The sequence below is a fragment of the Narcine bancroftii genome, chromosome 8, assembly GCF_036971445.1.
Source record: "Narcine bancroftii isolate sNarBan1 chromosome 8, sNarBan1.hap1, whole genome shotgun sequence".
Lineage (NCBI taxonomy): Eukaryota > Metazoa > Chordata > Chondrichthyes > Torpediniformes > Narcinidae > Narcine > Narcine bancroftii.
The window spans coordinates 149,429,416-149,453,013 of NC_091476.1; the positions used below are offsets into that span (position 1 = coordinate 149,429,416).

Consider the following 23,598-nt stretch of genomic DNA (forward strand, 5'->3'; position numbering starts at 1 on the left):
TGCCATTCAAAAGCTGAAATCACAAGGGAAAAAGTTGCAAATGGCACAAAACTGTACCCTAATCATTTAAAATCAATAATATTACTGGTGACAATCTTCTTCACTATATACAATGTGTTCCATGATATTACAATACCACTGAAGCAAAGGGGAAGCAATGCCAACACGCCATGCTTGTCTTTGCTCCAGATTCTATAGCAGAACCAAGTTGGTCAAGTGCCCTTGACTGGTGTGGAATGTCTTTCCCTCATATCAAATTACCTTGCTCATCACGTGACACTCCTTTTATATTTTGGAGCCAACTGTAAGCAAACCATCTCTCCTAAAGAAGTTAGTTACACCAATGGGAAATAAAATATTGATAAGGCTACGTAATCTACAGAGACCCCTATACATTAACCCTACAACAAAATTCTCAAAGCCAAAGCAACTTATATAAACATTTATACTGTTTATTTGTTTGTCCATATTCTCTGGAACTGGTGATCAACAGAGGTTTGTTCCATGGTGCCATTTCCTCATTAAAGGGTAATCTAAAACCAAACTAGGTCACACTAGTTTAAATACACATAAATTAAATCAAATCATGCTCCTTGCTTCTTGTTAGGCAGTTTCCTTCCTGATTAAGGAATGGCTGCTTCCACTCCAGTTCTCTGTGTTCTGAGGTGGTTGATGAGCAATAATTAGATATGATCCTGCTCATTTCCTTCCTTCATTTTATGGGTAGTTTTGTGTGTGTGTGTGAGTTGGGGGTTCCAACATTAGCAACATTTGTAAAACAAGCAAACAAAAGCTATCATCAGGTGTTAAAAGGCACTATATTAATTCGTCTCATTATTTTTAACCTAAACCTATAAAAATATTCATCAGTAATTTCATTTGTTACATCAGTCTTGAAATGTAAGCAGACCTCTTTCCACATTATCAGCCACAGCTGTAATTTCCACACATCCCTTTAGCCAATGTCACCCATTTTATAGATGGGTACCAGAGAATAAATCGTAATACAGAACCATATCATCTACAGAGGTCAATTCCATCATTGCAGTGGGGATGGTGCTGGGGTAAAATCAACTCATTTCACTTTTCTTGCTGTACCATCAACATATTTACACTACTTTAATCCAGAGTGACTCTCATTTGTTACAAATTCAAACTGATGAGGTGGAACATTTCAATCCAGTAACATTAAGCGCTGGAGAAGGTGCAGAGATTAAAACAGAGGTTGTCTACGATGGGGCTTTTCTGCTTTGTGGAAAGACTAGAGAGATTGTGTTTTCACGAGACTAGAGGAGGCATGTTTGAGATGCATGGAGAGGGTGGATTGCAGAAAATGATTCCCCATATCAAAGATAGATAAAACTGTTGGATATTGATGTAGGGTCAAGACGGGGACCTTTTCACCGGAGAATGGTGAGCACCAGGGTACACCGCCTGGGTGGATATACGTAAAAGCACAGTCCCTGACACCAAATAAGAATTTTATAGATCAGCCATTCTCAATCCTTTTTTCCTCAAGACTCTGCTCAAAGTTTATGGGGCCCCTTCCCTGTGAAGCAATCAAGTTTCATTAGTTTCTACCGTATTTCTCTCCTAATGACTACTTAAAAAACAAAAAAAAAAATAGAATTTCAGTCCATGGCCCCCTTCAAATGTGCTGTGGCCCTCATAGAGGCCGTTTGACCCCCAATGCGAATGGCTGGTTGAGACGAGCAATTGTATTCCCCAGGCATACTATAGGTGAAATGCAGGAAGATAGGGTGGTCAGCTGAATGGACAGTCTGACTCCTTGGTCATTTAAGATCCATTTTGCTGACATTCCTTCCAGATCCAAATGCCTGACTGATAAATTTTATAATCACTACAACTGTCAAAAAAATTATTAAAGGTTATTGGCAAAACATCACGAGTAGAATATTTATTTATTCTCCCAGCTATTCAGATCTGGTATAGGCTGTGAAAACCCATCAACGGTAACTTTTTAAAGGGAATTGGAAGCGCAGGAAATTGTGGAACTGAAAGCAGACAGGAAGGGAGTGGGATGAATTAAATAGGTCAGAGATCCAAAATGATCAAGATGGGCCAATTGCCTTCCTGTGCTGCATGTTTCCAAAGAACCTCCTGATTAATGTTCGTTCTCACTTGCAAGAATTAGGGTTCTCTGCTGTGCAACTCTTCTTACTGAAAGGGTGCTGGTAGGTTGTTACAATATTGAGGCAAGGCAGTGTGATAGTACAGATTCTATCACCAATGTGTATATGTACATATGTACAGATGGTAGCGTAGGATGACTGTGATTGGCTGAGAGTGTAGCCACACCTACTGGCAGGTCTTAAAGGATTGCTCCGAGCCAGACCAGGTCATTCTGGACTGGTCGACCTACTTGTGATATGCTCCAGTCTTTTAGTTAATAAAAGCCGTGGTTTTGATCAATAAGTCTTTGGTTCTTTCAACGCACTCTACAGGCAGGTAATGTCAGAAAGCAAATCAATCAGCGATATCATGTGGGCTTGGAGTTTTATAACAGGTTGACATACCTCCATCATTCTAAGTCAGCCATTCCTAATTTTTTTTGGTTATGACCCTCTTGGGATACTACTTCAAGTTTATGGACCCCTTTCCCGTGAAGCAGTCAAGTTTTCGTTTCTTCTGTACTTCTCTATTTATGTTATGTGAGCTGAAAAGAAAACAAGGCTTTTAATTAAATATGCTGTGTCCCCTGGTGGTGGTGGAGGGAGTGGGGGGGAGTTGCATTGGGCTTTGGTTGGGAATGGCTGCTCTAAGTAATGCCAAACTTTTCAAACAATAACTGTGAAAACACTTGTATCATGTCCCACTCTAGAGACACAAAAATAGTATACTAAATTGATTTTTTCAAAAAATATACTTTATTCGCAATAAATTAACTACAATACAAGACTTTTTACATTCATAGAGTCAATCATATCGATACATACTCATCATTGTATATTTTACATTCTTCTCTTAATATCCCATTACCACCACTGTGACACCATGTTCTTTCTCTTCCCCTGCCCCCCTGTTGGTTGAGGGGCTTCCCCTCAGTATCACTCTCTCAGTGTCCAGTAATGGGAGGACTATTGACTGTGGTTTGTCCCCACAGCGCCCTCGCATTGGCTGCACCAAACTTCAGTGTGTCCCTCAGCATGTACTCCTGCAGCCTGAAATGTGCCAGTCGGCAGCACTCCCAGATCAATATCTCAGTTTGCTGAAAGACCAACAGATTTTGGGCTGACCAAAGGACGTCTTTCACCGAGTTGGTGGTCAGCACAGCTGGCGTAATTGTTAGTGCAATGCCTTTACAGCGCCAGTAATCAGGACCAGGGTTCAAATGCTGCACTGTCTGTAAGGAGATTGTATATTTTCCCTGTGTTTGTGTTGGTTTCCTCTCACCATTTGAAATGTACCAGGGGTGTAGGTTAATTGGCTATAAATTTGGTGGCATGCACTCGAGTGCTGAAATGGTCTGTAATCCTGTTGTATGTCTAAATTTTAAAAAATTTTCAGCTGTTCTGGATGACGGATTCAGAGTGTGTCCCTGGGAACATCCTTCTCCACTCACTTTTTGCGAATCTACATTCAGCCAAGAGGTGGGCGACAGTCTTCACTCTACTTCAGCTGCCCTGAGGACAACATGTGTGGAGGGTGATGTTCCGGTTGTGCAAGAAGGATCCTCTCACCAGTCAGGCCAAGTCCTGGTGCTTGTTTGTGAGCCCTGGCGATGAGGCATTCTGCCAGATGACCCTTCCACCAGATCCATCGAGTCCTCATCTCTCAGTTTCTGCAGGATATTCTGTGCTGATCTCCGCCTGTTGGCCTTGTGGTCAAAAGTATTGTCCTGGCAAAGTCCAGCTAACTGGGATATTGTATGTCAATGGGGCCAGGCTTATCCTTCACAACTCCTGTGACAGGTAGAACCTCAGCACGTTCTAAATTGATTCTCCAGTGCAGAACTGAGGGAGTACATCACATGAAAGGCATTAAGTGCTGGTCCTATAACCTCTCTCCGACACATCTAAGAATCACAGGCAAATTTATCTCTCATCTCATATAACAAAGCAAAATTCTTAGGTAAGTTGTCTCGTCATTATCATTTTATCTTTGTGGATTCTTGTGTACACACTAACTATTGTGTTTCTGCATTACACATTAAACCCACATTCTCTGGATTCTTAAACAAAGCTATGATCAACAGTCAATACTAACAAATACTACATCATGCTATATAGGCCCCTGCTTGCTTTTTGCTTATACCTTGAAGGAGGCCTCAGGACCAAAATGTCAGTAATATATTTTTTACCTCCTATGGGTGCTGCAAGACCAGCTGAGTTCCTCCAGCATCACTGTGTGTTTTTAATATTACACCACATTATGTATAGATCAAGGACAAACCTGGATCTATAAAGTAATTAATTTAGAAAAACTAAAGCCCAAAAGAAATTAATACTTCATGCTCCTGAATTACCTAATGTTACATTAGGCAAGACTCAGATATCCTTGAATTTTCAAGGTTTTCCTTGGTAGCCTTTTTTCCCCCGAGCTCAATGATTCCGAAGTCCTTCCGACTGAACGTAATCTTGCACCCCGTATAAAGTTGTCATTCAAAATTTGGGGTAAGGTTAAGGTAAGCAGTCATAGCCTTTTTCCCAGGGCAAGGAAATTGAAAATTAGAGGTCAGAGATTTAAGTTGAGGGGGGAAAGTGTTAAAAAGGGACCAAAGGATGGCACTGTTAGAAATACAGCGCCAGCGAACGGGGTTCAATTCCTGTGCTTTCTGTAAGGAGTTTGTACATTCTCCCCGTATCTACTTGAGTTTCCTCCAGGCACTCCGGTTTCCTCCCACCCTTCAAAACCTACAGGAGTTGTAGGTTAATTAGGTGTAATTGGGTGGCACAGGCTCTTGAGCCGAAAGAGCCTGTTACTGTGCCGTATGTCTAATTTTTAAAAAATTATACATGTAAACATTTTAAATGTAAAAAGGGGCATTTTCTTCATTAAAAAGATAGCGGGTATATGGAACGTGCAACTAGGGGAATAAATAAGAGTGGGGACAATTGTAGCATACAATAGTCTTTTAGACAGGTACATTGGTATGAAAGGATTAGAGAGAAATGGGCTGAAAATAGGCAAATAGGACCATCTTGGTCACCATGGAAACTTTGGGCCTGTTTCCATGTTGCAGAACTCAAGGTCCTATTAATCTATCACTCCTATACTCACTGATCAATGCATCACTTATCCCCATTATAAAACCTGTGGCCTCACCTATGTCTCTCCAACTTCCTCCATGCTTGTAACCTTTGAGATCTCTGCAATTCTCCAGATTTGGCATCATGCAAAATGTTGAGGCCATACCTTCAGCTGTTTAAATCAAATGAAATTTATAACTTTGGAGCCCACTATCCCATGCTGATTGAAAAAGAGACCTGACAGCCTAATCCCACGTTTCAGCAACATGACTAAAGCCCAAGTAAGACTTGTTCTGAAGCAAGTGAGTTGGGAAGTGTTCAACGTCAAAATAGAGAAATGCAGGAGGAGCTCAACCAGTTTGTAGTGCCCATAGGAGGTAAATATATATGTTATCGACATTTCAGGCTTTAGCCCTTCCTCATTCAGGAAGGACTCAGGCCTGAAACGTCAGTTATATATCATTACCTCCTATGTATGCTGTAAAACAGGCCGAGTTCCTCCAGCATTTCTGTGTTTTGAATACAATCAGAGCACTTGCAAACTTTTGTGTTTCACTGCCAGAGTTCTAGGCCAGCATATTATTGTTAGAGTGAAAGCCAAGGGTGACAAGATTGGGGTACTACAAACTTGCCAAAGGTGGTGGTAGAGGTGGGAGCAGTAACAATATTTGTTGGGCCCAAGATGGTGCTTGGCAGGGGCCATGAGCACTCTGGGGGAGCAGTGGATTAGCATAGGGCACCAGAAACAGGGAGAATACCCCCTGAAGAGGTAAAAACAGAGGAAAAGACCCTGAGCATTGTGATCACGGTGGTGAGCCTATGATGGGTTCTGCAGCAGAAGGACACACACGGGCAATGAGCTGTGGGTGACTTACAAGCAAGGAACCCACACGGGCTGCAGGCTATTGGCAGCTTGGTCCAAGGGTTCACACAATGTACCAGGCTACTGGAGACCGGCTCATGAGGACAGGTATTGGAACCGGGCTTTGAAAGGGTGCTGAGGGCAAGAAGGGCTCCAAAGCGGCCCGAGGTGCTAAAGGGTTCCTCATCATGTCGGAGGTTTGGATCTGGTTTGAATTGAACAGGAGTCTGTGTAGATGCAGAGACGATGGGAGTGCTGGAGGTGAATCCACGGACACTTGGGGACTCTGGGGTGACTTTCTACTGTTTCTCTTTCTGTAATTGAAAGGGCACTGGGCAATGCCAATGCTATTACACTAAAGGCAATTTTGTGTAATATTACATTTCTGTTTTATTACATGACAATAAATAGCATATGACTTAAGAAGCATCTGGACAGGTACTTAAATGAGCAGGTCATAAAGAATTAACGTACACTACATGGGATTAATATTAAAACAGAATGCTGGAGTAAAAGGGACGTGGAAGGAAATGACCGACGTTTTGGGTCACACTCCCACATCTTTAAAGTCTATTTCCATCCATGGATGTCGCCTGGCCCAGAGTTGTTCAAGCGTTTATTTGTTCTCCATTCCAGCATCTGTAGTTCCTTGTTTCCGGTAACAGCACAGGTAGAAATGACGGTTGGCACAGACACAGTGAGCCTCAGGGCCTGCTTCTAACCTGTACACCTCATTGGCTATCCATGGTTAACCCAAAGAGTTAAAGATTGTACCATACTTAAACAAAATGTTTGTATAATTAAATGAGGGTGATAGGCTCACCAAATGAACAGAGCAGTAAATAAAAGTAAAGGGTTGTAATGCGCGTCGAAAGAACCAAAGACTGTTGATCCAAACCAAGGCTTTTATTAACTAAAAGACTGGAGCATATCACAAGTAGGTCGACCAGTCCAGAATGATCTGGTCTGGCTAGGAGAAACCCTTTAAAACCTGCCAATAGGCGTGGCTACGCTCTCAGCCAATCACAGTCATCTTACACTTCTCTTCTTTCTTCTTTGGCTTGGCTTCGCGGACGAAGATTTATGGAGGGGGTAAAAAGTCCACGTCAGCTGCAGGCTCGTTTGTGGCTGACCAGTCCGATGCGGGACAGGCAGACACGATTGCAGCGGTTGCAAGGGAAAATTGGTTGGTTGGGGTTGGGTGTTGGGTTTTTCCTCCTTTGCCTTTTGTCAGTGAGGTGGGCTCTGCGGTCTTCTTCAAAGGAGGCTGCTGCCCGCCCAACTGTGAGGCGCCAAGATGCACGGTTTGAGGCGTTATCAGCCCACTGGCGGTGGTCAATGTGGCAGGCACCAAGAGATTTCTTTAGGCAGTCCTTGTACCTTTTCTTTGGTGCACCTCTGTCACGGTGGCCAGTGGAGAGCTCGCCATATAATACCATCTGTACATATACACATTGGTGATAGAATCTGGACTATCACAAGGGTGAATAAGAAAAAAAAAATTATGGCATGAGATAAAGATCAGTGGAAATGAAAAATTTCACTGTAAGCTTTTGTAGAGATTTTTTTGGAGAAAGTAAATTTTGGTCCAATATAACAAAGTCTGAGGAACAAATATTGGAAAATCAGTATAATGGTGGGTGAATTAATTGCATCAGTTTTTAAGTGACATCCTGGAAATAGTTATTAATTGGGAAATGGAAAAAGGGAAGAAATTATAATGACCGAGGAAGTGGAAGCAAACAATTTGTTAGATCTGCAGGTTCACAAGTCTTCAGGTCCTGATGGACCTCATTGCAAGATCAAAGATGTGGCCAGTGAAAGAATTCATTTTAATTTTCTAAGATTCCTCAAATTCAGAGAAGATTCCATTAGATTGGAAAATAGCGAATATAGCTCCCTTACTTAAAAAAGACAGGGAAAAAAATAAGGAAACTGCAGGCCAATTGGCTTAACAACTGTCATTGAGAAAATAATTAAATACATTCCAACGGGATATTTTGAAAATTAAGGCAATCGGATTTTGTGAAAGGGGAGATCACATTCAAGGAATTTAGTGGAGTTCCTTCAAGTCACTTGTGTTGTTGATAAAAGGAAACTATATATATATATATATATATATATATATATGCTTAGCAAAGCTATAACCCTCAAGAGATGCACGATACACGAGATTGGATGCTGCTACCTATAAGTCGAAGCCTACACTGTTTATGTGGTAAACTTCTTATTTCTAAGTAGGGAAAGTTCATGTTGGCCTCTGTAGAGGATATAATCCTATGGTAAATCCATGTCTCTATGTGTTCCAGTGTACGCACTGATGATGGTTTTTTCCTTTTTCTCTTTTTCTTTGTTTAACTGGTTTTATATAGAAAGGGTAAGGAAGGGGGATTATCTTGATGTTTTGTTTTTTGTATAATTGCTTATTATGCTTAAAAATGAAAATAAAATATTTTTTAAAATAACTAATAGAAAGTACAGTATAAGCCAGTAACATGGGCATTTAGTATGACTATTAAGACATATTATAGGTTACTTATGTAAGCCTGGCAGCACAATTGCTTTGTATACAAGAGACATGAGATACACGTGTTGTGTGCAGGAAGCTGTTGCATTCGCTACGTCCCATTCTCTGATCAGGATTTCTGAACTCTATTATAACCTTAATGGATCACGGGTTTATGTGTGGTCAGACGTTGCCCGAACCAACATCATACAGTGCATGACTGTATATAGATATATACAGATATAAATTTCCAGAAGCCACTTGATCAAGAGCCACATGTTAAGTCAAGTTTATTGTCATCAAATTTGTACAAGTACAACCCAATGAAACAGTGTTCTCCACAAACCCAGAACTAGACATTGCACACATACAGACAGACAACCAGTACATATGCAGGATAAGTATTTTATCTCTACAATAAATAAATATTGTTTTGTTCACATGAGATTCTCGGATGGTTAGTGTTAGCAGTTCCTTTGATTGTTCAGTGTTCTCACCGGTCATGGGAAGAAGCAATTCCTTAGCCTGGTGGTGCTGGCTCTGATACTCCTGTAAGATCATTGTGGGAAATATTTGTCATGATGCAATAGGTAACATATTGGCAATGGAATGAAGAGAGGCTGGTTTGCAGAAAACAGAGTAGGTACAAATGGGTCTTTTTCTGGTTGCCAGGATGGGTTGAGTGGGGAGCTGCAAGGAATAGTGCTGGGCCTCTACGTTTTGCAACTCATGACAATGGCCTTGGCGAAGGCACAAAGATACGATTGCAAAATTTGCCCATGTTGCCAAAGTAGGTAGGAAAGCAACAAAAGTTGTGAAGAAGAAAGGATGAAGTTACAAAATGACAGACATAAATGAATGGGCAAAGGTATGGTAAATTATGTAAGAAAATGGGAAACTGTCCAGTTTGGCAGGAAAAAAAAGTGTTCTTCAAATGCTGAAAGACTGCAGATCTCTGAGAGGCAGAAGCATGTGGGTGTCCTTGTCCACAATTCATTTAAGGCGAATTCAATATAAAGAGAAGCATCAGTTATGAAGAGCATTAATGAGCAACATCTGGAGTAGTGTGTTGAAAATAAATGTTAATTCATTGGAAGCAGCTCAGAAAAGGATTTACAAGACAAGTCCCTGGAATAGCTGAGATGACTTGTGAGGAAAGATTAGGCACACTCGGGTGGAAGCTTATTGTGCAGGGGGATCTGGGTGCCCATGTCCTTAGTTCAGTGATAGGGAGGTAAGATCTGGTATGCTTGGCCTCATTGGATGGAGCATTGGGCCAAATGGAAGTAACGTTGCAGCTACATAAAACTGGTCAGGTCACACTTGGAATACTTTGTGCAATTCTGGTGGCCCCATTACAGAAAGGATATGTTGGAAAGGGTTCAGAAGAGGTTTACCAGGATGTTGCCTGATTTAGTGGGTTCTGGGGAGAGTTTGCTTTCTCTGGAGCGAAGGAGGCAGAGGGGAAATCTGACAGAGCTGTATGAAATCAAAAGAGGCAGGACAGTCAGAATCTTTTCCACAAAGCAAAAGCAGTGCATACAAGAGAAAATGGATTGAAGGTGAGGGAGAGGAAATTTAAGGAAGATGTGCAGGGCAGATATTTTACACAGAGTGGAAGGTGCCTGGAGAAGTGGTGGAGTTAGATGCAATAGTTGCATTCAAGAGGCTTCTAGAATGACACATGAATTATATATTTTTTAATTTAATGTTGTTAAATTTAGAGATGTACAGCACAGTAACAGGCCCTTCCAAGCTGCCCAAATACACCAATTAACCTACAACACCCGTATATTTTGAATGGTGGTGGGAAACTGGAGCACCCAGAGGAAACACACACAGATTTGGGGAAAAATATACAAACTCCTTAAAGACAGTGTCGGATTTGAACTGGGTTACTGGTGGTGCAAGGATGGTGAATTAACCGCTTTGTTAACCATGCCACCGTAATGAATATGAAGGGGATGGAGGGATATCAGGAGAAAGCAACAGATTTAAGTTTGTTTTGGACATGATGTTTGGCACAGACACATGGGCCAAAGGGCCTGTTACTGTGCTATATTCTGAGGGGTCTTGCATGGGTGGATGTGAAGAGGATGTTTCCTCTTAAGAGAGAATCTAGAACTTGGGGTCAAAATTTAAAAATAAGGGAATATCTATTTATCTTTCACATGTCCTTGGAACTTTTTTCCTCAAAAGGCAGTAGAAATATGATCTTTCAATGTGTTTGGATCAGAGGTAGAAAACTATTTGATAAGTATAGAGATGAAAAGTTATCTTAGGAAGTGATGGTAAAATGAAGTAGCAGAGCAGATCTAAGGGGCAAAAGAGACCTCTTCCCATTCTCTTAATTTATACATATGTCTGCTTTTATAGCTTAAAAATTCAATATGACTTCTTAAACACTTTATCTTCCTGTCCTGATCATGGGCTTTCAAGCAAAAATTCCCTCTATCTCTCCACATTTCCTAATCTCATCCACTTCATGGGATATGTTTTTGCCTTGTTGAAACTCACCACACGCCTTACCTGAACCTCTGGGTCTCTGTCACATGTTTTTAAAACCAAGTCTTTCGCTATTTGCCTTAATATCTCCCGACATGGCTTGGTCTTGATGTGTGTGCAGTTGTGAAGAAAAGGTGAAGCGAGTTGGGATGGTTTTACTATTTTGAAAGTAATATGTAATGTGCAGAATTCCATTTATGGTACAGTTTTGAGACTATGAAGGAAGCTCAGAGGCAAGCGGTGAAGGGAGATTACCTTTCAAACCACGGTCAGATCTTGAAGTTCCAGAGTAGAATGTGGCTAGGTACACAGGGGGATCAGTAGAGAAACACTGAATTTAATCCTTAAACATCTGAAGAAGTCATAACTAGTGACTTATCATGGATACTCAACATTTTCCCATTATGTCATCCTTCCAAAGGAGGTCTATTAAGAGCGACCTGGGTGGCTGCATCACAGCGTGGTACAGATGCTGCAGAGAAATGGACCCTAAAAGTGGCAGAGAGGATCCCTCCCCCCCCCCCACATTAACATTATCTACAAAGATCGTTGACTGAAGAGGGGGCGCAAAATCATTGAGGACCTCTTTCATCCAGCACACAGCATCTTTCAGCAGCTCCCATTGGGGAAGAGATACAGGAGTATCAGAGCCAGCCCCATTAGGCGGAGGAACAGCTTCTTCCCACGGGCAGTGAGAATGCTCACACTAACCATCTGAGGCTCCCATATTCATTAACAGTATTTATTTATTTGTACAGATTAAATACTTGTCCTGCATATGGTTGCCTGGAATGCATTTGCTTGGGATGGTGGTGGAGTCTGAAATGTTAGAGGTATTTAAAAGACTCTTAGGCACATGGATGAAGGAAAAATAGAGGGTTATGGGGTCGGGAAGGTTTCATACTTTTTTTAAGGGACAACATCGAGAGCCAAAGGGCCTGTACTGTTCTATGTTCTATGTATTCTTTGCAAGTGTGTTATGTCAGGATGTATGTTTGCATGTTTTGCACCGAGGACCAGAGAACACTGTTTTGTCGGGTTGTACTTGTATAATCAGGTGACAATAAATTTGACTTGAGTTTCTCCAGCACTTCTGTGTATTGTACTACACCCCTGCATCTGAAGATTTCTTGTTAACCACCAAGATTAAACAGCATTGCTGACTAGGGCAGCCCTTCCTTTCCACTTTTATATCCAACATTTTATTTTTGTGGGAGCAGGTGAAGGACTTCCTCACTTGAATAAGTAAATAGATAGCAAAGCAAAAGAAACACAAGGTGATGGTCTGAAGACAGATCTGGAAACTAGTGAAGTAGAAGGCAAGAGGAGAATGTTGCAAGCAAGACCAGCAGTTCAATGGTTAAAGTTAACACATCAATGGGTAAAAAAAAAATGTACAGGTAATAATACATCATGAACAGCATCCAAAACACACGCTCATAATCAGAAAATGGAAGCACTTGGTCAGTGTCAAATTAGGCACTTAATTATATGAATGCAAGAAAGAAATTTATTTCACAAATAAAGGTTTCAATAAGGTTATATTAATATCTCTGCCTCATTTCATTCTATTAAAGATGGAGCTTTGTCTAGGAAATATTTCCAGTTGAAAATATGGACAATTTGCAAACTAGGAAAATAAATGATTAAATGGTCAGCTTTCTTTTTCGATTGTTTTGCAGAAAACTACATTTGACTGGATCTTAATGAAGCAAGAAATCTTCCTCCATTAGTTTGCATTATTCTATGAACCATCAGTTTAGCAACTTTTTGATCTCTCAACATGCCAGAAATTCAGCAAGGCCTCAGTGGACAATAGGTCCATTATTTTCTTCTCAACCTGAGAGACTGGAGGAATGACAAGGAAACAGGAAAAAAAATTGAAGGCAATTTAAAGTGAAAACAGGTATGAGGATTAAAAAGAGGGGAAAAAAAATAAAGAAAATAAAAATGACGTAAAAAAACGTAGACATACAGCACGGAAACAGGCCCTTCCACCCCACAAGCCTGTGTTATCCAATTGCACCCAATTAACCTACAACCCCCATACATTTTGAAGGGTGGGAGGAAACCGGAGCACCCAGATGAAACCCATGCAGACACAAGGAGAACGTACAAGCTCCTTATAGACAGTGCCGGATTCGAACACAGGCCATTGGCACTCTAATAAAGTTGCAGTTATAATGTTCCGCCTGCTTTTATTTAATTTATTTATTTTAAAATCTCCTACAATTGTCTGAGAAAAAAACACAGTGTACTTGGTCAGTGATTGATTGACATTTCATTATATCAAAGAAAGTGTATGTGTGCTGGTCATTCTGAACACTGAATGGCCAATTAGTAAGCAAATTCAGCAAATTAAAAAAAAAATAACAGAGGTCAAGAACAAGAAAAACCATGTTAAAAATAAAACTCTCCCCTCAAGTTTTCTTTTAAACTTCTTCCTCTCACCTCAAGCCTTCTCTTATTTTCTTAACAGCTTGGCATGGGGTAAAAATTCTGAACATCTATTCTTTTCTATGTTCTTTATAATTTAATAAAGTTTCATCATGTCATGCCTCACTCATCCTCCCCACTCCAGTAAAAATAAGCACAGCCTATCCAATCCCTGACAATAACTGGTCCTCCAATCTGGATCATATTCTGGTGAATTTCCTTTGGACTATCTCGAGCACAACCCATATCCTTTCAATAATGTGGTGACCAGAACTGCCCACCATACTCCAGTCTAACTAGTGTCTTGTAAAGTTGCTACATATTGTCCTAACTTCTACATTGTACATCCTGGTCTATGAAGGTAAGTTGCTGTATCAACTGGTGTGGGCACATTCAGGGAAATAGAAGACCATAACAATTTGGAGCAGAACTCATGGAATTTATTCTGTCATTCAAATCATGGCTCATATACTTTTCTTTTCAACCTCAATCTTCTGCTTTTGCGCCATAATCTTTGGCACCTTTATTAATCGAGCACCCTTCTATTAACTATATGTACCAACCCTATTAGACCTACCAAAATGCATTATCTCCCACATCCATATTAAAATCTATTTGGCAACTTTCTGTCCAACTATCCATCTTATCTGCATCCTGTGTTGCCATAGATGAAGTCTATCCCAAGATACAATGAAAAGCAAGAGCAGAGTAGCCAGGGCCCTAATGGAAATTCTTGCATCACAGATGATGTAGTTTTGCTCTCAATAACATAACCAATGTTTATGTCATCTGAAAAGCTACTAACCATTTCTCCCACATTTACATCAGAACACTACATCATTGGTCAGATTTCCAATAAGGAATGTAACCTTCCACTACTACACTCCACCTCCTATAACCAAGCCAACTCTGGATTCAATCATCCAACTTGCCTTAATCTTTTGGACCAGCTTACTTTGCAGGACCTTGATGTATGCCTTATAGACCATTTTGACAATGTTTTTCACCCTGTCTTCATCAATCTTATTAGTTACTTTCACAAAAAATGTAATCAAAATAGTGAGATAGAATTTTGCTGCACAAAGCCATGCCCTGATATTCCAAATGTATGTCAATCCTATCCTTTAGAATTTTCTCCAAGAATTTTCCAACTATATTTAAGCCTCCTGGCCTGCAGATAGTCAATTTCTCTCTGCTGGCCTCCTCACCCAAAATAATAAAATTAACTAACCTCCAAACTTCTGCAACATCACCTGTGGCTTAATGAAGATGCAAGAATTTCCATCAGGGCCCCCTGCTACCTCAACCCTTACTTTTCATTGTAACCTGGGATGGATCTCATCTACTTGAGGATTTATCCACAATTGTATAATCCATGACACTTAACATCTGCCCCTTCTTCATATTGAAATCCTCCAGTCTATCAATATATTACCCTCTTACCTCATCAAGTTTCTGTCTTTCCCCTTGGCAAATACAGAACAGATGTATTCATTTAAGAGCTAGCCCACATCATCAGGCTTCATACATAGATGACCTCTTTGATCTTAAAGCAGACCCATTCTCTCTCTGGTTACCTACCAGCACCTGATATATCAATTTCTTGTATCATTACCACAAGTGCATGAAGGATGAAGTATCATAATTCCTGCACCTGATCTCTTCTATTTTATTATTCTCATACAACCATATTTGTAATGCAATGATTACAATATAGCAACAGGCAATTTAACATGGACGGGTATGGAAATTAATCAAAAAGCCTTCAGAGGGGTGGAAAATCAATGGATATAAATAAGATTCTGTTGTACAAAGCCCTGGTTGCACCCTTGACTTCTTATTAGTAGTTCTGGGGTAAATTGTTTCTAAAGGGCAGCCAATTTCCCACATTGATACTCAATCTAGTGCTTAAATTATGAGGTAAGAGTACATAACCAGGTTTGTGTTATCTGGAGTTTAGAAGATCACAGGATGATGACTGAAGTTTTCAAGATGTTAGGAGCCAATGACAAAATACATCTGGTAGTTGCAATATCTGGGAAGAGCAATCACAGTTTAAAGATCAGAAACTGGACATTTAGATCAAGGAACAGCAAGGGAGAAGGAAGTTTGGAACTCTTTCTGCCACCTGCAAATGATGCAAGATCAATTTGTTACTTTTAAATCCCAGATCGGCAGCTTTTTGCTGGACCACAGCATGAGTTCATGGAGTGTGAGGCCAGACTCAGGTCACAGAGCAGACACTATTTCACTGGGTTTCTAAATAGCCTCATAACTATAGCCACTAAAATAAATGGACAATTCTGCCCTACGACCAGCACGTATTTGTGTGTAACCTCCACATGACTGAACTCCTAATCTTATTGGCCTCCTCTGCTCCTTATCTTTTTATCCTCCTTTCCTTTAATCTATTCTTGATGTCGATCATGGGACTTTGCTTTTGTCAATAATTCTACTGGTGCATTTCACAACCTCCAAGCTCAATGGAGAAATATTTCTCCTTCTATCCACCTTGTTTTTGCCCATTTAATCTAACATCCATTTTCTCTTCAACCCAACTTCTCTCACTATACATCTCTTCTGTCCTATCATTACAAATCTTTGAACAACAGTGATTCCAGGATGGATTTAAATTTAAAATTTAAACCCATCCTGGATTCACTGCTTCAATAAAAACCACAACTGCTTCAAGCCTTTCTTTGCTCCCTGGATAATGGTGCTGACCCCTTTCCATAAGGTTGATGTATTGCTGACAATGCGAGCCTACAGGTCATTTTAATGCCGGGCCTCCGCTTTGAGGCCGGCTCCATCCGCAGAGAAGTATTTGAACTTAACTTTTAAAAGGCAGCTCCTGCACTGTTTTTATGAAGCGTCCTCCGGAGCTGATGGAGGATGGGCGACTAGCATTGTAGCACTGCCCGCCAACATGACATCATACACATGCGCCGAGTGGGAAAGAGCCCTAGAGCAGAATGGTGATCGCAGAGCAGGTGATAAACCATATTTTGTCTGAACTGTCAAGAAGCCAGACTTGCAGTTTTCACTCTTTGCATTTCTGTAAGACAGCACCTTCCTCTCCTATCAACCCCGAGTGGATTGAATTTCCTTTTTTCACTCAGGGGTCTGAATGACCCATAAGACTGGAATCTCATTGTCCTGTCAGGGAATCTCAGCCTATTTTCTGATACATGTTATCCAACTCTTTATAATGTTCATTTAACCTGCCTATTTATTGGCCATTGATAACCAGTAATTGACATGTTTTTTTTTTGAGTCTGATTCGATAGGAGTGCTTAAGTTATATATTTTCATTATTTAGGTATGTTATTTTCTCACCACATCTGTACTTTTGCCATCACTGCGAATTTTGGAACAATTCATTGCAATAGCATTGTCCGATAAGGTCGATCTATAAAGCATCAATGATTTCAATGGGCCAATTTGTACAACTGGCCACCCACAACTACCATACACAATCAGTGAAAGGAGATCCAGCAGATGCTTTTTTTAAACCTCCGGTATTATGCACGTATAAAATATCGATGATTGTTGGTTGGCTCCATTATTTATAAATGTGTGCAAAACATTTAACGTTTGCTGTCTGTATGCCCAATCCAAATCTGGAACTGTAATCAAAATATCAAAGCCCTGAAAATTCAAGGTAACTAATTGGTGTGGAAATGACGCTAGATGGATAGACGGTCTGGAAGGAAAGTGCAGATGGATTTTCATGTCATTCTGGATATTTTAACTGAGAATCGAAAGCTGTTTATCTTTACATAGATACATAGATATTTATTCCCAGTTCTATCCTCAGAAGTGATTTACACTCAACAACTCATAATTTCATATTAGTGTATAAAGTGGGGGGGGGGGGGAATGTTGAAGACGGTAATGATAGCCTGCTCGCTGACTTATTCTGTTACGTGGAAACCAACAAGAATAAAATTCATAATTTGTTTTATTATAACAACCCGGCCGAGGGAGTAACAATTTATCATTTAAACTATATGAATACTGTAGTCGGTTGAATGGTATGAGCCAATAATTAACGAAGGGATTTCAGGTTAGCATTGCCTCATTGTGGTTTCTGGCTCCGAGCTGGTTTCTCAGGACCCAGAATGATTGCTCGCTAAGATTTTGACTATTTTTGCAGATATTCTCATTTTCAAACTCCTTTGTGTATAAATTGGTTGCAATTTAGAGAAATTCAACGTGAGTAAACCCAGTCACATTTTTTTGATGCCAAATCAAAGCACTTGATGCAAGAAGCAGTGACAGAACTACCTCATGAGATAAACATAATGAATTCACAGATAACATACTTCCAATTCAGACAATTTTAAGCCTGTTGCATGTTTGTTTTCATTCATAGGTTTCGGGTGTTGCTGGGCAAATTATATGACTACCCAATGTTTCGCATCTACCACTACACTGGCCACACTGCTACCAGCCTCCTGCAGGGGGCAACCACTGTATTTGCAGGCTGGCAACCTGGGAGGTTGGCCCCACCTGTCTGCTGTCAATATAACCTGTCTGCTGGCCCATATAAAGACAAAAGCCGGCCCTTTTGGCGAACAGTCAGACACGTGGAGCCAGGAGTATACTGAGACCTGGTGTGTACAAGTTTAAGCTAAAGCTGTACAGTCTGTGGACTTTGCATCAGAATTATTCGCACAGCAGCACTCACAATTTATTTCCATCAAGAGGCTGGATATCGACCCTCAACATCTGGACGCTCCAGCATACTTTGAGATCTGGAAGCATGTGATTGAGGTGATCATCCACACACAGGCCAAGGTCATCAACACAAACCAGAAAAAACTCATGGTACTACGTACCAAGCTGGGCCCACCAGATTACCAGGCTATCTGAGACTGCATGGAATACGAACCAGCAATGGCCATCCTGGAAAGCATGTACATGCTCTACACCTGGTACCTGTTCAGCATCAGTGTACAGCAGCCAGGTGAGACGGCAGACACTTACCTGGGGGCACTGCGAGAGCTAGATTGAAGCTGGGGAAGTGGAGCAACTTGTCCGAGATGACTGTATGCGAGGGTTGTGGTCAGGGGTGATTTGACAAAGACTGTTGGAGGAGAATAATGCTTCCCTTACTAGGATCATGGAGGTCGTCCGCTTCCTAGAAGCTGCAGATCACCATGTAGATGTTCGCCTCTCCCATCCTCTGCCAGGCCGACGCCGACGACAGCAGTCGCTGAAGGGCCCCACATGGATGAGGTAATCACCACCACCGATGTTGTCCACCGCTGTAAGTACTGTGGGTCCTGGTGTGGGTCAGACAGGTTCTTCCGAAAGAGCTGCCCAGTGAGGATTACATTACTCCTGATGCGGCAAGAAGGGCCCTTTCGCTAAAGTGTGCCTCTCCAAACCCACCGGCAGCACCACAGTCCTCCACAATCAACCAGGAACCCCTCTCGATTCTCTGGGTGCTCCCATGTGCAAATGCTGGGCAGTGCCATTACTCCGCCTGCACTAACGACATCACTTCTGGCTGTCCAACCTTGCCACCGCCATATGCTCACCATGGGCACTGCCATCTTTCATTGCCCAACTTCCGCCCGCACCGATGACGCCACTTCTGGTTGTCTGTCTGTATGTGTGCCATGTGCATCTCTTGGACACTGCCATCATGGGCCAGCAGACCCCCATTCACCACAACTCACCGACCAGATGGCGTGGTCAACACTCGTCAAATCCTGTGCTCCTACAGACACCCACTGGCCGCTACTCGCCACAACTGTCAGGGAGCAGCGACCCCGAGACGGTCCTAGCGTCCACCATGTTAACGAATGACATTCCCCACTGATATGGGCGCTTAATGATGGACATCGCTGTCATCGGGAAGGTAATAAAATGCCTGTTTGATAGCAGTAATGTGGTCCATATGTGGAAAATTTGCTATCGCTTTCGTGTCCTAGGACCACTCCATTACAGCACTATGGTGCTGCTAGGTGAACTTGACATGGGGAGGGGGTGGGGGGAAATCATACCAAGGATTCAGGCTACTGGTCATTCCCAAGCTCTGTGCCTTAGTTATCCTGGGACTACATTTCCAATGTCACCTCTACAGCCTCACCCTTGCCTTTGGTGGCCCACTCCCCCACTCACCATCCATAGCACATAGTGCAGCAACGGCTCTAAGTCTACCTGCTAACTCTCCACCTTATGGGTGCCCCCTCCATTCCTCTTCAACTACCTGATGCTGGACTGCAAATCTATAGCAGCCAAGAGCAGGTGCTACTGTGCAGCCGACAGGGCTTTATCAAGGCCGAGGTGAGACGGCTTCTGGCAGAGGGAGTTATAGAGCTCAGCACCAGCCCCTGGAGAGCCCAGGCCCTTGTCAGAAAAGTGAGCAGCAAACCAAGGATGTTCATCGACTATAATTAGACCATCAACCAGTACACCCTGCTGGACGCCTATCCACTACCCCGCATCGCATGGTCAACGATATAGCACAGTACAATGATTTTCTTCATGATTGACCTGAAGTCAGCCTACCACCAGCTCTCCATCCATGCCAGGGATAAACCTTGTACCAACTTTGAGGCAGACTGATGCCTTTACCAGTTCCATCGGGTCCCATTTCCGTGTTCCAGTGGGAGATGGACCACATGGTAGACCGGCACAACCTAAGAGCGACTTTCCCTTACCTGGATAATGTCATCACCTGCGGTCATGACAAGCAGGACCAAGATGCCAACCTGGAGAGATTTCTCTGGATGGCAGAGCCACTGAACCTTACCTACAACAGGGAGAAGTGTGAATTCAGTACCACCCACCTCCCCATCCTGGGGTACATTGTGGAACATGGTGCCATTATTCCCAACCCTGAACCCATGTGCCACCTTATGGAGTGTGTCCCCCCCACATGCTCAAGGCCTCTTCTCTTACTACTCCCAGTGGGTCCCCCACTTCTCAGACAAGGTCCGCCCACTGGCCCAAGCCACCACCTTTCCCCTCCCCACTGAGGTGCAAGTGGCCTTCGCCAGAATCAGACAGGACATAGCCAATGCCCTGATGCATGCCGTGGATGAGACCACCCCATTCCAGGTGGGTGAGTTGCCTCTGATGTTGCCCTCACTGCCACCCTCAATCAAGTGGGCAGACCCATGGCCTTTTTCTCTAGGACCCTCAGGCACTCCACCATCAAAAAGGAAGCCCAGATGATCGTGGAAGCAGCCTGCCACTGGTACCACTATCTGGCAGGCAGAAGCTTTACCCTTCTCACAAACCAGCACACAGTGGCATTCATGTTCAGCACAATCCTTAGAGGCAAGATCAAAAATGATAAGATCTCGTGCCGGAGAGTTGAGCTGGCCACATTCAGCTATGACATCCAGTATAGGCCACGGAAGCTCAAAGACTCCCCTGATGCCCTGTCCCGGACCTGCGCCAGTGTGCAGTCCGAACAGCTTTAGGCACTGCACGGCATCCTTTGCCTGTACCACTTGATTAAGTCCCAGAACCTCCCCTTCACTGTCGAAGAAGTCCGGACCATGACCGAGTCCTGCAGGGTCTGTGTGGAGTGCAAACCGCACTTTTTCCACCCACCACAAGCCCATGTAGTAAAGGCACTCGGTCTTTCGAGCAACTCATTGTCGACTCTAAGGGACCACTGCCTTCCATAAATAAGAATGTCTATTTCCTCTCGGTCATAGATGAATACTCCTGTTTTCCCTTCACCATCCCTTGCCCTTTCACCTCTACCGCTTCCGTTATCAAGGCACTGGCACAGATCTTCACCATGTTCAGATACATGGCATTCATCCACAGTGACCAGGGGTCCAGCTTCATGAGTGAGGAGCTGTATCAGTACCTGGCAATGAGAGGCATCGCGTCTAGTCGCATGCTAGCTACAACCCCAGGCGCCACGGAGTAATCTGGAAGGTGGTCCTCCTGGCCCTGAGGTCGAAAGGCTGGTCCATCAACTATTGGCAAGGGGCCCTCCGTGAGGCACTCCATACGGTTGCTCTTGTGCATGGCTACCAATTAGACTCCTCACAAATACTTCTCCCTGCCTGGATGGCTGACATCTCCAAGACCAGTACTCCTCCGTAAACACATGAGGACCCACACAAAGCCTGGTCGAGCAGGTGCACCTCCTCCATTCAAACCCAAATTATGCCTACTTCAGGAACCCTAATGGACGTGAGGACACCATTTAGACCAGGGACGTAGCACCCCACCCCGGGCACCCTTGGCCCATCCAGCATCCCCATGGGAACCGATACCCTCTCTCTGCCTCTCCAGAGGGCTCCACTCCCCATGGACCTGTCCCACACCTATACCCCCACTCTGCTGGACACCATCCCGCCACCCCAGACCCAGCCGAGCCTCAGTTGGCCCTACCATTGACTAGGAGCTTGTCCTGTGACAGTCCCAGCAGCTCAGACGACCGCTAGACTGCCTGAACTTGTAGATACTACTTGGTACTGAGAACCCACCCCCCCAGGATTCATTTTAAGAAGGGGTTGAATGTGGTGATACAACCACTACACTGGCTGCACTCCTACCAGCCTATTGCAGGGGGCAACCGCTGTACTTGTACCCGGGAGGTTGGCCTCACCTGCCTGCTGTCAATCACCAACCCATATAAAAACTCAAGCCGACCCCTTTGGGGACAGTCAGACATGTGGAGCCAGGAGTATACTGAGACCTGGTGTGTACAAGTTTAAGCTAAAGTTGTACAGTCTGTGTCAGAACTATTCACACAGCAGCGCTCACACCCTCTTCAAGGCCAACTGCAGTCTTTTTAATTTCATTTAATTTAGACATTGTGGTAAGAATATTCCCAAGATGCAGTCTGGCAGGGTATTCCAGGATGTTGATCCAATGATGTGGCATCTCTCGATCAGAGTATTCGTGTGACTCGTAGAGGAATTTGGTGATGACCTCTCCATGTCCTGTTTGTTCCAAATTACAGGCTTAGAACGCACTTTTATGAAGCCTCATTGAATTGTCGTGCTTCAATAGATGAAGGATGAAGGAGCAAAGTAGATATTTGACATGATTTTTGCTTTGGGGTGTCTCCTTCTTTAATGTTGGACCTACCAGTGAATAATTTAATTCTGCCTTGAAAAGACTTTGGAGAGTCAAGATAGTTATCCAGTGTGGATTTCCTGATCTTTGACATGGCCTTGATGTCAAAGTTTAGTTGTTTTTGGTGGAGCATCTCTTATTATGTCTCTGCAGATGACAGGCTTCTAAGGCGATATGTTTGACTCTTAGTCAATCAGGTTGCAGTGGCCAAATCAGACTAGGTAGCACCAGATTTCCTTATTTAAGGAACAAGGTTCTCCCATAATAATGGAGTAGCTGCTCTTTCTGATTCTGAATTATATTCCAGATGTGTTTCTTCAACTGCTGTATTTTGAAATTTTGACATACAGCATGGTAACAGGCCCTCCACAAGCCCTTGCCCCCAAATACATCAATCAACCGTCAACCGTCATACATTTTTGAAGGATGGGAGGAAACCAAAGAACCTGGACGCAGACACAGAGAGAACACACAAATTCCTAATGGAATATGCAGGATTCCGACCCGCTGTTAAAGCATTACGCTCACTGCTACACTAACCTGTTGTGAGATTTGAACTCGTAGCTCTAAATGCCCACTAAAGTAACCACTGCCCAGTCGTGCGCACTGACCTTCCATGACTGATCAGTGATGCAAGAACTTAAGAGAGCATTAAGTTTGATTAACTTGACCCTTTTCACAATCCCCCACTCTTTCAATCTGATGGTAGATTTTCTGTCCCTTCTGTAACATTTGAATCTCAAGAAAGTTTATCATAATTGGATGACGGTGTCATTGTGATGTCATCTGCCTGCTCCTAGCCATCTGCTTGCAGTGGCCGTACATTTATGAAGTGAGGTGGAGTGCTCCGCTCCACTTCTGCCACAAGCCTTAAGGATCAGAATCAGTGTCTTGGAGCTACTTCCAGAGCATTTAGGAAGTAGAGTCTACAACGTGAGGGTGGAGAATCTCTGCCTTTACGGTCACATTTTTTCACAACGGCTTAAAGTTGCACAAATGAGCTCAGTTACATTTCC

At 42.8% G+C, this 23,598-nt stretch overlaps 1 protein-coding gene across 1 annotated transcript in view; it reads right to left on the bottom strand.

Moving 5' to 3' along the window:
• Positions 1–23,318, bottom strand: part of pum1 (pumilio RNA-binding family member 1) — a 137,000-nt gene extending 113,682 nt beyond the window's left edge. The window contains exon 1 of the mRNA XM_069895305.1: positions 23,123–23,318. The gene's annotated coding sequence lies outside the window, so the exon portion shown is untranslated. The remainder of the gene's footprint in view (positions 1–23,122) is intronic.
• Positions 23,319–23,598: the final 280 nt, after the last annotated feature.